The sequence below is a fragment of the Alosa alosa genome, chromosome 23 (assembly GCF_017589495.1).
Source record: "Alosa alosa isolate M-15738 ecotype Scorff River chromosome 23, AALO_Geno_1.1, whole genome shotgun sequence".
Lineage (NCBI taxonomy): Eukaryota > Metazoa > Chordata > Actinopteri > Clupeiformes > Clupeidae > Alosa > Alosa alosa.
This window is the reverse complement of record NC_063211.1, coordinates 19,115,970-19,128,792: the sequence shown is the minus strand read 5'-3', so window position 1 is coordinate 19,128,792 and position 12,823 is coordinate 19,115,970.

The window sequence follows — 12,823 nt, the reverse complement described above, 5'->3', positions numbered from 1 at the left end:
AGCATCTCGTACCTGTGTCGCACTGCTACCTCCGACGTTCGAACACCATAGTTCCAACAACGTTGTTGATGATGCAGCGATACATATCATTGGTGGAAACAGTGGCAACGCGGTAATACCTCACCCCTTAGAAATGTTCTGTCACGCCTATGTCGACATGTTTCTAATCTAAACCGAAAGTGATTAATGCTGGTATTGTCATTGGCATCAGCCAAAACCTAAACCTATTGCAAGCATATAAAACAGTTAACTTAAGCAGACCAATATGAGTCATTATTTGTGTTAAATATCTATGTGTTGGAAAAAATATATAGCTTGGAGAAATATCTGGGTATCCCATAGGCTATTAACTGTCTCGTGGCTTAACGGCAGCGCGTTGGTCCACTGTGCGCTCGGCCGGAGTTCGCATCCTATCTCTTCTTTTCATCTCTGAGTAAGAGTAGGCCTACGAGACACAACAATAGGTTTTGACCATACATATTTATGTATATAGTTACTCTACATCGAGAGACCATAGGTACAATACATCAGTCAAAAACAATTGAATCTACGTGTCACACTAGTTCACCTGCAGCGAGAAGCAAGAGGACAATCTCACATCATAAGAAAATCGAACCTACAACGTTAGGATAATAAGTCATCTGCTTTAGCCACTACACCATTTAACACTGCTGTTGTTAGGGACTGTGAAGATTATAATACTAAAAGCAAGGCAATACTTTAATTAACATAAATAGCAAGAATGAGCCAAGTAGGGGAGCAGTGTCTTAATCAAAATTAAACTACAGGATAGATCAATCATTGAGTCACGAGATAAACATCCACGCATGCAAATTTTGGTTAGGCGGTTGTGATTTTTGGTTAGCGCTCGGACACCAACAGGAACTACCAAGGAACGACACAAGTCGCGACTGCCTAGGGGCAGTAGTTCAAACGACCAAACTTTGCGTCCTTGTTTTGCGATTGACAGTTCGAACTACCCTTTCTAGAAACACCAAATCCAAGAACGATGGAGCGAACTACCAAGGTTGCGACGCAAGTTAGCAAACGATTTCTAGAAACGACCCCCTGACCAGTGACCTGCTAAAGATGCTTGTCTTTTGTTGCTCATTCTAGCAGTTTAGTTAACTAGGTGGTGACACTACCGTAGCCAAGAACTGATCAAGGAAGTGAGCTGACCTGAGGCTGTGCAGTGCTGAAGGCAATATGTAAAAGTGTTGAAGGGGACAGACAGGCGTAAGAAAATAGACCTTGCAAAATGCAAACATCGTGCAATCAAACAACTGCATATAGGCCTATGCCATGTAAAAACGTGACATTATTGCGAATTAAATTTAGTTTAGTTTGCATGCATTTTTTTTAAAACTCATGTCGTAGGCTACGGCCCGGTGGTTGGGGACCGCTGGCTTACAGTATCAAGCGGACTTATGCTGCCACCTCTCGGCTAATAGTTTTGCATACAGTAGTAATACCCCAGATAGCAGACGGGCATTGAAACTATGTAGAATCAACATTGCATTGTCAACCATAAATCATTGAATCAATGTCGGATTTCGATGTTGATTTAACATCAGTTTGCACCCTCATGAGTTAGGCTAATATTGAAACAATGTTGATTTATTAACTATAGACCAGCGGGATTTCAATTAAAATAAATATTGACAGTAAAGTTTAAACTCAACAAACATTTTATGTAAATCATATGAATATAATAAACTCTAACTTACTGACAACTAACATTAAGGAAGGCCTAATTATAAATCAGACTGCCGAGTAACGTTAACGTTAACATAGCATTATGATGAACTGCCATAACGTAACGTAAAACATTAATTTGACAACATCAACGATAGCTAGCCTAAGTTGACTCAAGCCTGAATGAGTTTGTAAGTTAGACAGTAGGCTACGATGTACATAGACTGTAAACATGCCCGAATTTAATGTAGTACAATTTCACATTGAAACATTATCGTTAGATAAACTAGATGTACCGCATAGCGGTACAAAATATGACCGCCGCTCAGTCCTGTACATCCGTTCCGCGAAAATAAATCACACTTCAATTTGTCTCCATATTTTACTCCATCCCCCACTCTTGAAACTTTTGTGTATGCTTGTTTGGCATGCCTGAGTGTGTGTGTGCGGCTGCACAGAAAGTACCCTACTGGTGCTGAAAAGGTGAATAGATTGTAGAATAGCCAAAGAAGATGTAGCATTGTTATAAAACCTTTAAAATCTCTAAACAATCACAAGTAGGGCAGTTCATCACAGTTCATCCATTGCAACTGGATTGATGAAAGGTCACTTACACCTGTAGGCTACATTGTATTTGGGAAAAGCAAAAGGTATCAGCATAATATTTTTTTTTTTTTTTTATGTATTTATAAACAAAAAACATCTCTGTCAGTTCCATGTCGTTTTCAACAGCTATCAAAAAAACAAAGGTCATTTTGGATGGATGGATTTTTTTGTGAATGTTTCTTCTTCTACATAAGATTTTAGTCATCTTTAGTTCATGTAATACTTTATTGTCAATGCACCAATTAAGTAACAGTAGTCTGAAACGTTATTGTTAATGCACAAATTAAGTAACAGTAGCCTAGTCTGAAACGAAATGCTGTTTTACATCTAACCAGTGGTGCAAATAACTGACATGTCCAAATGGGCCTTGATGAAATGCGCCGCTAGACTGTTCATACACATTTTAACGGGCCAAAGTTGAAGAGCTTTTGTCCGTTATTGTTCGTGGCAAATATAGGCTGATTCATGTTCCCTTGCATTGTTTAACTGAGGTCCATGGCTAGTCTGGCTTTCATCAGACCAAGCTCAATCTTTTAAGAAATCAAAAAAATAAATAGCGGGCAGATCAGGCTGGGTTCACCCAGCCTAGTCCATAGGCACCCGATATTGTTTAATTTTCCGATTGAGATATACACGCTCTGGCTATTCTAAATGCAAAAATGCATCAGGGAGTTATGACAAAACGGTAACTAACAAACTAGATCCTAATAGAAAGCTGTTAGCTTCCCTAAACTACAGGTAGGATTATAAGGTAGGCCTATTTACAACATAAATTGTCAATAGGCTATGCTGGCGGACTTAAACTGTCATATCGTGGCGAAAAGTTGTAATAACATTCATGCAGCTCCATGAGTCAAGGAAAGCGCGAATGAAGTAGCCACTTCTAAATGGGACCCACTACACAGTAGCTTAAGGTGTTTTGCTAAAGCAGCCATAATGAAATGAAGGTGTCATTGTTTGGATACTTCACACACCGCGTGCTTTTTTAATTTCACAGACTACAACTACCAAGCTGTAATCAAAGCACATCGATTCCCCTCTCACACCCTGCACGCACTTAAAACAAAATAAACAGGCGTCTCAGTCTCACGCATGTATAGGCAAAACTGTATCAGACCGGTGTAACGTTGGTAAATCTTCCATTGCACAGAATGATTTTGTAGCACGTGCAATAAATGACAGTCGAAAGATACAAACAGTGCTGTTATACATTTGCTTGGTATAACCGCATTTATAGTTTTCTACAAATGCAATAAATCAAATGCCTCCATCACTCAACCAACGCTAACGGTAACATTACCTAGGTCCTTATTGATATTACAAGATTAACATTACCTGCAGTAAAACAAAGCATGTCCGATAAACATCCTCAGATTTATTTCCGGCTTCAAGAAGAAATGGGAATTACACTTCATGTGAACATCGTCCTATCCTTATTAGATGTTCAAGGTGTAAATTACAGTCCTTGTATGAAGCGTCCATTGTTTTTTCCAACCCACTTTAACTTCCAACAAAATTACGCCTCACTGCAACGATGCGCCATCTAGTGGACAAACGACTACTTTCGCCAATACTGAAAAATGCAGCCATGATGATGATGATGAATATTTATTTTGGCTTTCTTTTTTAATCCTACTGATTTTCATTTTTTTCCGGGGGGGCAAATCACAAATGAGTGATTATGAGCCAGGTTGATGTGGGCCCTTGAGACCAACATACCATAAAAGATTCACAGAGAACTGTGTCTGCCCTACCCTCCTTCGGGGGTCCAGTCCAGCGGGGGGGGCTGCAGATGAAAACGAAAAAATGACGTTCCATGCTATCCATGTGGGGGTACATGCCCACCAAGTTTTGTGTACCCCCGGTCTTTCAGTGTCCGGGAATCCTTTGTTGGTGTACGTCACTAAATGTACACATAAATTATTTTATTGTAAGGCCCCCCATGAACGAAAGTACACAAAACTTGGCATGCATTCAGAGGGTGTCATAATGATCCTACACTTTTAATTTCGTGCAGTTTTGACCTTGTCAGCCAGAGATATTGAGATGAAAACACCTAATTTTTGCTTTTTAATTTTAACTAGGTGGCGCTATACATGAAATAAGTGGTAATGGGATGGGTTGACATGCCCCCTTAAGACCAACATACAAAAAAAAGGTGGACCTCCTAGGCCCTACGGTTCTCGAGATATTCACAGAAAACTGTCTCCGCCACCTACAGGCCAGTTGGTGTATAGTAACATAAATTAATTTATTGTGTGGCCCCCATGAACGGAATTCCACAAAAACTTGGCGTGCATACAGAGGGTGTCATAATGATCCTACACTTCCAATTTCGTGCAGTTTTGACTATGTTAGGTCACAGATACCTTCAATTACACCACCTCATTTTTTTTTTTTGTTTAACTAGGTGGCGCTATACATGAAATGAGTGGTTATGGAATGGGTTGACATGGCCCCTTGAGATCAACATACAAAAAAAAAATGGTCCTCTAAACCCTACGGTTTTGAATATTCACAGAGAACTGTGTCTGCCTACCCTCCTTCTCGGGGTCCAGTCGGGGGCTGCAGATCAAAAACTAAAAATGATGGTTCCATGCTATCCATGTGGGGTTACATGCCCACCAAGTTTTGTGTACCCGGTCTTTCAGTGTCCTGGGAATCCTTGTTGGTGTAACAGCCACTTAAACGTACACATAAATTATTTTATTGTAAGGCTCCCCATGAACGAAAGTAATACAAAAATTGGCATGCATTCAGGGTGTCATAATGATCCTACACTTTTAATTTCGTGCAGTTTTGACCTTGTCAGCCAGGGAGATATTGAGATGAAAAACACCTAATTTTTGCTTTTTTAATTTTAACTAGGTGGCGCTTTATACATGAAATAAGTGGTAATGGGATGGGTTGACATGCCCCCTTAAGACCAACATACAAAAAAAAAAGGGTGGACCTCCCAGGCCCTGCATGGTTCTCGAGATATTCACAGAAAAACTGTCTCCCGCCACCCTACAGGCCAGTTGGTGTATAGTAACATAAATTAATTTATTGTGTGGCCCCCATGAACGGAATTCCACAAAACTTGGCGTGCATACAGAGGGTGTCATAATGATCCTACACTTCCAATTTCGTGCAGTTTTGACTATGTTAGGTCACAGATACCTTCAATTACACCCCTCATTTTTACTTTTTTTGTGTTTAACTAGGTGGCGCTATACATGAAATGAGTGGTTATGGAATGGGCTGACATGGCCCCTTGAGATCAACATACAAAAAAAAAAATGGTCCTCCTAAACCCTACGGTTTTCGAGATATTCACAGAAAACTGTGTCTGCCCTACCCTCCTTAGGGGGCTACAGATCAATCAAAAAAACGATGGTTCCATGCTATCCATGTGGGTTACATGTCCACAAGTTTCAGGTACCCGGTCTTTCAGTGTCCGGGAATCATTGACGGAAATTTGGGCATGAAAAAAAAAAAAAAAAAAAAAAAAAAAACGGGCGGTCATAATAAATGTTTGCTTACCATTAAGGTGGAGCGGCGAACTTGACAGAGAGCTGAACACGGTTGGTCTGACTGAACCATTGCTCAAAATTATCTCCCGCCGGACAGTTCAAACGTCGTCGCGTGGTCAACTAAAAATCCACTACTTTTCAATCACCACATCAAAATTTCCCAGTAAACCATACATCCATGACTTTTCAATATCTTTTAGTGAATTATGTATCGATGCTCTATCGAGTATGGTAATATAAACTACCCATGTTGTTTCGATGTCTCTCTATGCTCATGCACTGTCGGCAGCGGCGCCGGAACGAGTTTGAAAGTGGGGGTGCAAAAAAAAAAAAAAAAAAAAGCTGGTTTCGGGCTGGGTTCCCCGAGACAATTTTGAAAATTCCAGAGGCCAACTATTCACGCACGTTTTCACGTGGGATATTACGATATAAGATAGTCTAATAATAATTTTAAAAATAGTCTAACAAAAATTGTCATTATGTTAGGTGCTGTGTAGTGATTTCGGGTGGTTTCATTCAAGCTGATTGGACTGCAAGTAGCGTCTTTTTACGCACAGAGTGAATTAGTCTTGGCTACAAATTCTAAATGAATAATCTGTTAAAATAAACTGCGTCTGATATTGACAGACACAGACACACCAGCATAACCTGAATTTCCATTGAAGGAATAAAGGAGGTAGTCTACAGCCTACAATAATAATGATCACAATCTCCATTTTCTGTCCTGTGCACGCAGCCTTGTCAATGACTGTGATGTGACGTAACCTACAGTACTTGCTACATTTTAAAGGTTAGCGTAAAAGGTCTCCCGGTAACCTGTCACTGTTTATCCCCGTAAGAAAACGACACTAGAATTAGTTACCCAACTGTGCCTGTTCCCTTTGTGTTTGACTGTAATCATGTTATACATTAATTAGTGATTAAAAATGACCTTTCTGCGCTCCATATCTGTAACATTTTAACTGATCTGACCTGACTTGACCCGAGTTTACGTGTAAACCTGTCTGTGCCTGTCAGCACTCATGATTCTACAACTTTTTACTGCATTGCCATGAACAAAGTAAAGGCAAAAAAGGTGATCTTTGTCGAACAAATTGGGATGCAATGTGAGCCTTGAATTGAATGCCATGCAGGAATTTGCTAGGATCTCAAAACCGGATTATGAACATTCTTTGCCATAGAGAAACAATAGCGTTGGATTATAAACATGCTTTGCCACAAAAACAGAGAAAAACGTGAGGTAAGTCGAGCTATATGAAGTTATTATTTATGACCGCCGCGCAGCGAAGCGGCGGTCATATAGGTTTAGTCAGATTTTTTTTTTTTTTTTTTTTTTTTTTTTTTTCATGCCCAAATTTCCGTCAATGAGTCCCGGGACACTGAAAGACCGGGGTACACAAAACTTGGTGGGCATGTAACCCCACATGGATAGCATGGAACCATCGTTTTTCGTTTTGATCTGTAGCCCCCCCGCTGGACTGGACACCCCGAAAGGAGGGTAGGGCAGACACAGTTTTCTGTGAATATCTCGTAAACCGTAGGGTTTAGGAGGACCTTTTTTTTTTTGTATGTTGATCTCAAGGGGCCATGTCAACCCATTCCATAACCACTCATTTCATGTATAGCGCCACCTAGTTAAACACAAAAAAGTAAAAATGAGGTGTTGTAATTGAAGGTATCTGTGACCTAACATAGTCAAAACTGCACGCAATTGGAAGTGTAGGATCATTATGACACCCTCTGTATGCACGCCAAGTTTTGTGGAATTCCGTTCATGGGGGGCCACACAATAAATGAATTTATGTTACTATACACCAACTGGCCTGTAGGTGGCCGGAGACAGTTTTCTGTGAATATCTCGAGAACCCTAGGGCCTAGGAGGTCCACCTTTTTTATGTATGTTGGTCTTAAGGGGGCATGTCAACCCATCCCATTACCACTTATTTCATGTATAGCGCCACCTAGTTAAAAATTAAAAAGCAAAAAATTTGGTGTTTTCATCACAATATCTCTGGCTGACAAGGTCAAAACTGCACGAAATTAAAAGTGTAGGATCATTATGACACCCTCCGAATGCATGCCAAGTTTTGTGTACTTTCGTTCATGGGGGGCCTTACAATAAAATAATTTATGTGTACATTTAGTGACCCATACACCAACAAAGGATTCCGGGACACTGAAAGACCGGGGTACACAAAACTTGGTGGGCATGTACCCCCACATGGATAGCATGGAACCGTCATTCTTCGTTTTGATCTGTAGCCCTCCCCCGCTGGACTGAAATGATTTCATTTCATGATTTTTTTAATCTTCATACTTTAACGTACAGACAAGTGCGTGATCTCGTTGGAAAGCCCGAGTTCTGCTCTGCCACGCAATAAAGGCTTCTCGCTGCTAGTTGCGGACCAATGTAACAGAGAAGAAAGGGTGTGTGACGCACTTTGCGCCAATCGGCTTCGAAAGGGTTAAAATCTCACGTATCCCCTGGAGTGCCTTCACGTGCCCCCATTTGGGAACCACTGGGCGATGCCGTGTCGGTGTTGTGGTCAACAACTGCCCTTTTTTTTTACCCCCGAAAAGTGGGGGTGCGTTTGCACCCCCTGCACAGGTGCTTCCTGCGCGCTTGACTGTCGGATTTTTTTTTTTCAGGATTGTAATGCTGATTCAATGTCTATTTACCATTGAGATTTTAATCTCAACCAAAATGATGATTTGGATGGAAAATCAACATCATATCAATGTCACCTTGCTATCTGGGACATTTCACGCAGCTGTGTGAATCACGGAAAGCGACTCTTCTAAATGGAACCCAACCCACTGCACAGTAGCTCAAGGTCTGTGGCTAAAGCAGTTTGGATACTTCACACACACGTGTTTTTTAATCGCATAGGTTATATCTGTGGCCTGAAATGCCTTGTATGTTAAAAAAAAAAAAAACTTCTTCCCAAAGCACTTTTGAATTTATTTCCTCAGCATATTAGGTCATATCATAGATTATTATGGCCATTATTTGAACAGTGAAAGTAATAATAAAAGTATTTTTGAACTTTAATGTCACTAATGCTGATTATTTAATGATTAATTTGAATTTAAATATTTAAAATACTTTCACAGCAAAAATTATATATGCGATTAATTTAGATTAATTAATCACAGAGTATGTAATTAATTAGATTGATTTGTTTAATCGATTGACAGCCCTAATAAAAATCCAATGGTGTTCCTTTCTTAACCCTGACACCTATTGGCAGGTTTAAAAAAGTTATGAGAGGAAAATATTTTTATTTGGTGTGAAACACACACATAGGCCTACCTGTTTTTTTGCTTTTTTGTTTGTTTATATAATTTGTATTAATATTTATTTTATCATTATTTTATTTATAAGCTACAAGGTTGCTAGCACAGGTGTCTTAAATAGATAAAAATACTTGCACTTTCTGTTTGTAGTTTTGTGTTTGAAAATACAGTATTTGAAAAAAACATTGTATTTTAGGAAATAGCCGTTCTTTTTTGTATTATTCTTTAACACTGATGTGGCCCTCCAATCAGATGACATGCCCCCCTTGGCCTACCATCAAATGCGTGACCTGGTTAGAAAGCTGAAACAATCAGAATACTTGTGTGAAGTACTGTCACAGAGGCTAGAATATTGTTTTTTTCCTTCTACCAGGTTACAAACATCTTTGAACTGACCACATTTCAGCCCTCTAAGTCACTTGAGTCACTTGAGAAACACAACTGAGCCCCAGCACCAGGTCTTTTGAAGCTGTGTGTAAAAGTAGATCAATATAGAAGAGAATATGAATAGTTTACACAATTATTTGTAAAGGTATGTCCATGCATTTTCCAAAATAACCTGGAGACACCCCACAGGACTTTTAGTTACCCAAAATGCATACTGACAATAAAAGGCTTACTGTATACTGTATGAATCCCTTGGTGTAGAAGCCTAATCATGGTCTCAAATGAAATGTAACACGTTGAAGTTTTTTGGTGGTGTTTGGATTGTATGTCAGGGGTTCTGATATAGAATGGCTACACAACATATGGAATGATTACACAAAAGTCCCTATTTTTGCATATTTTTGCATATTACAGTAACATCCTGGCTCACAGGGACGTGATAAAAGCAAAAGGCATGCGCCAGATAAATTAGCAATACATTTATTTAGAGTGTTAGCATAATAGAAAAAAATATTTACAAAAGACTGAATAGTCAGTAGAGTACGTGTTGTAGGCGAATGTATAGATGCATTGGGTGAATGTAGTGGTGCTGCCACCAACAACCCTATGCCCCGCTCTCTCTAACCCACAATGCATCAGGGTGTCTTTTAAAGACACCCTGGACACCATGAGTGCTCATCAATTACTCAACTTCTGTTAGTAGAGGTGGAGACGAGCAGGCCAAGCTGACAAGGACACTGTGTACTCATCACATGAAAAAGGGTGTCATGTATGGATTCCCAAGTGTCCAAGCTTTCAAACGGTGTATAATATACACCACTACATCGCAATATTGCATATAGTAGTATGCAATAGTGCATACAATTGATTTAGAATGTTGGGGGAGGGGGGAGGTGTACTGTGGGTGGTACACTGTCTCATACCATGTCACTAACAGCTAGCTAATCTTGCTTTGTAGCATAATGGAGATAGTGCTAATGTTTTTTCCTACCACAAAAGCTAGATATACTGTAGTAACAGACCCAACCAGCTGAATGATGAAATCTGAATGATTTTCTGGCCTAGTTCAGTACACTACAGTATCACTTCAGTGTCAGATACAAAAACTATACCATACAATATAGTGTAGTGGTTACAGAGATTGGCTAGCATGCAGTAGCTTGAAAAGTTATTGGTTCAATACCCCCGGCTTCCACCATTGTGCCCTTGAGCAAGGCACTTGACCCTGAGTTGCTCCGACAGGGACAGTAACCCTTGCAAGATTACTGATATATGATATGATACTGATAAGTCGCTTTGGTTAAAAAGCATCTGCTAAATGAATAAATGTAAATATCATACTTCAAACATTAGAACACTAGAAGGCCGTCTCTTTTGTAATACCACTTCATTCCTCGTGTGTCGCTGTACTTAATAATAATAATAATAATAATAATACATTTAATTTAGAAAAGCGCCTTTCAAGGTACCCAAGGACACTGTACAATTAGGTATAGGCAAGGAAATACATATAGCATGCAATCACATCCATGGTTAGATTCACTGACAGTATGGACAGTACATTCAGGCAGGGACAATGAGAGAACAAGCATATAGGAAAGACACAGACACAGGTTGGACATGGATACAAGGTACATAAAATGCCAAGATGCAGAGGAAACATAAAGCACACTCAGAGGGGATACAGTACAGTACACTGAGCACAAAGTAAAAACCAAGTGTAGAGAATCAGTGCCATAGAGAAAGTAAACTAAAATCCTACAGAATTCTACACAACCATCCTTCAAAACTTAAACTAGTAAACTAAATGAATATATATATCATATATTTCAACTAAAATATTAGAAACTAGATGTACCGCATAGCGGTACAAAATATGACCGCCGCTCAGTCCTGTACATCCGTTCCGCGAAAATAAATCACACTTCAATTTGTCTCCATATTTTACTCCATCCCCCACTCTTGAAACTTTTGTGTATGCTTGTTTGGCATGCCTGAGTGTGTGTGTGCGGCTGCACAGAAAGTAGCCTACTGGTGCTGAAAAGGTGAATAGATTGTAGAATAGCCAAAGAAGATGTAGCATTGTTATAAAACCTTTAAAATCTCTAAACAATCACAAGTAGGGCAGTTCATCACAGTTCATCCATTGCAACTGGATTGATGAAAGGTCACTTACACCTGTAGGCTACATTGTATTTGGGAAAAGCAAAAGGTATCAGCATAATATTTTTTTTTTTTTTTTTATTTATAAATAAACAAAAACATCTCTGTCAGTTCCATGTCGTTTTCAACAGCTATCAAAAACAAAGGTCATTTTGGATGGATGGATTTTTGTGAATGTTTCTTCTTCTACATAAGATTTTAGTCATCTTTAGTTCATGTAATACTTTATTGTCAATGCACCAATTAAGTAACAGTAGTCTGAAACGTTATTGTTAATGCACAAATTAAGTAACAGTAGCCTAGTCTGAAACGAAATGCTGTTTTACATCTAACCAGTGGTGCAAATAACTGACATGTCCAAATGGGCCTTGATGAAATGCATTAAGCTAGACTGTTCATACACATTTTAACGGGCCAAAGTTGAAGAGCTTTTGTCCGTTATTGTTCGTGCAAATATAGGCTGATTCATGTTCCCTTGCATTGTTTAACTGAGGTCCATGGCTAGTCTGGCTTTCATCAGACCAAGCTCAATCTAAAAAAAAAAAAAAAAATAAATAGCGGGCAGATCAGGCTGGGTTCACCCAGCCTAGTCCATAGGCACCGATATTGTTTAATTTTCCGATTGAGATATACACGCTCTGGCTATTCTAAATGCAAAATGCATCAGGGAGTTATGACAAAACGGTAACTAACAAACTAGATCCTAATAGAAAGCTGTTAGCTTCCCTAAACTACAGGTAGGATTATAAGGTAGGCCTATTTACAACATAAATTGTCAATAGGCTATGCTGGTTGGACTTAAACTGTCATATCGTGGCTTAAAAGTTGTAATAACATTCATGCAGCTCCATGAGTCAAGGAAAGCTTGAATGAAGTAGCCACTTCTAAATGGGACCCACTACACAGTAGCTTAAGGTGTTTTGCTAAAGCAGCCATAATGAAATGAAGGTGTCATTGTTTGGATACTTCACACACACGTGCTTTTTAATTTCACAGACTACAACTACCAAGCTGTAATCAAAGCACATCGATTCCCCTCTCACACCCTGCACGCACTTAAAACAAAATAAACAGGCGTCTCAGTCTCGCATGTAAAGGCAAAACTGTATCAGACTGGTGTAACGTTGGTAAATCTTCCATTGCACAGAATGATTTTGTAG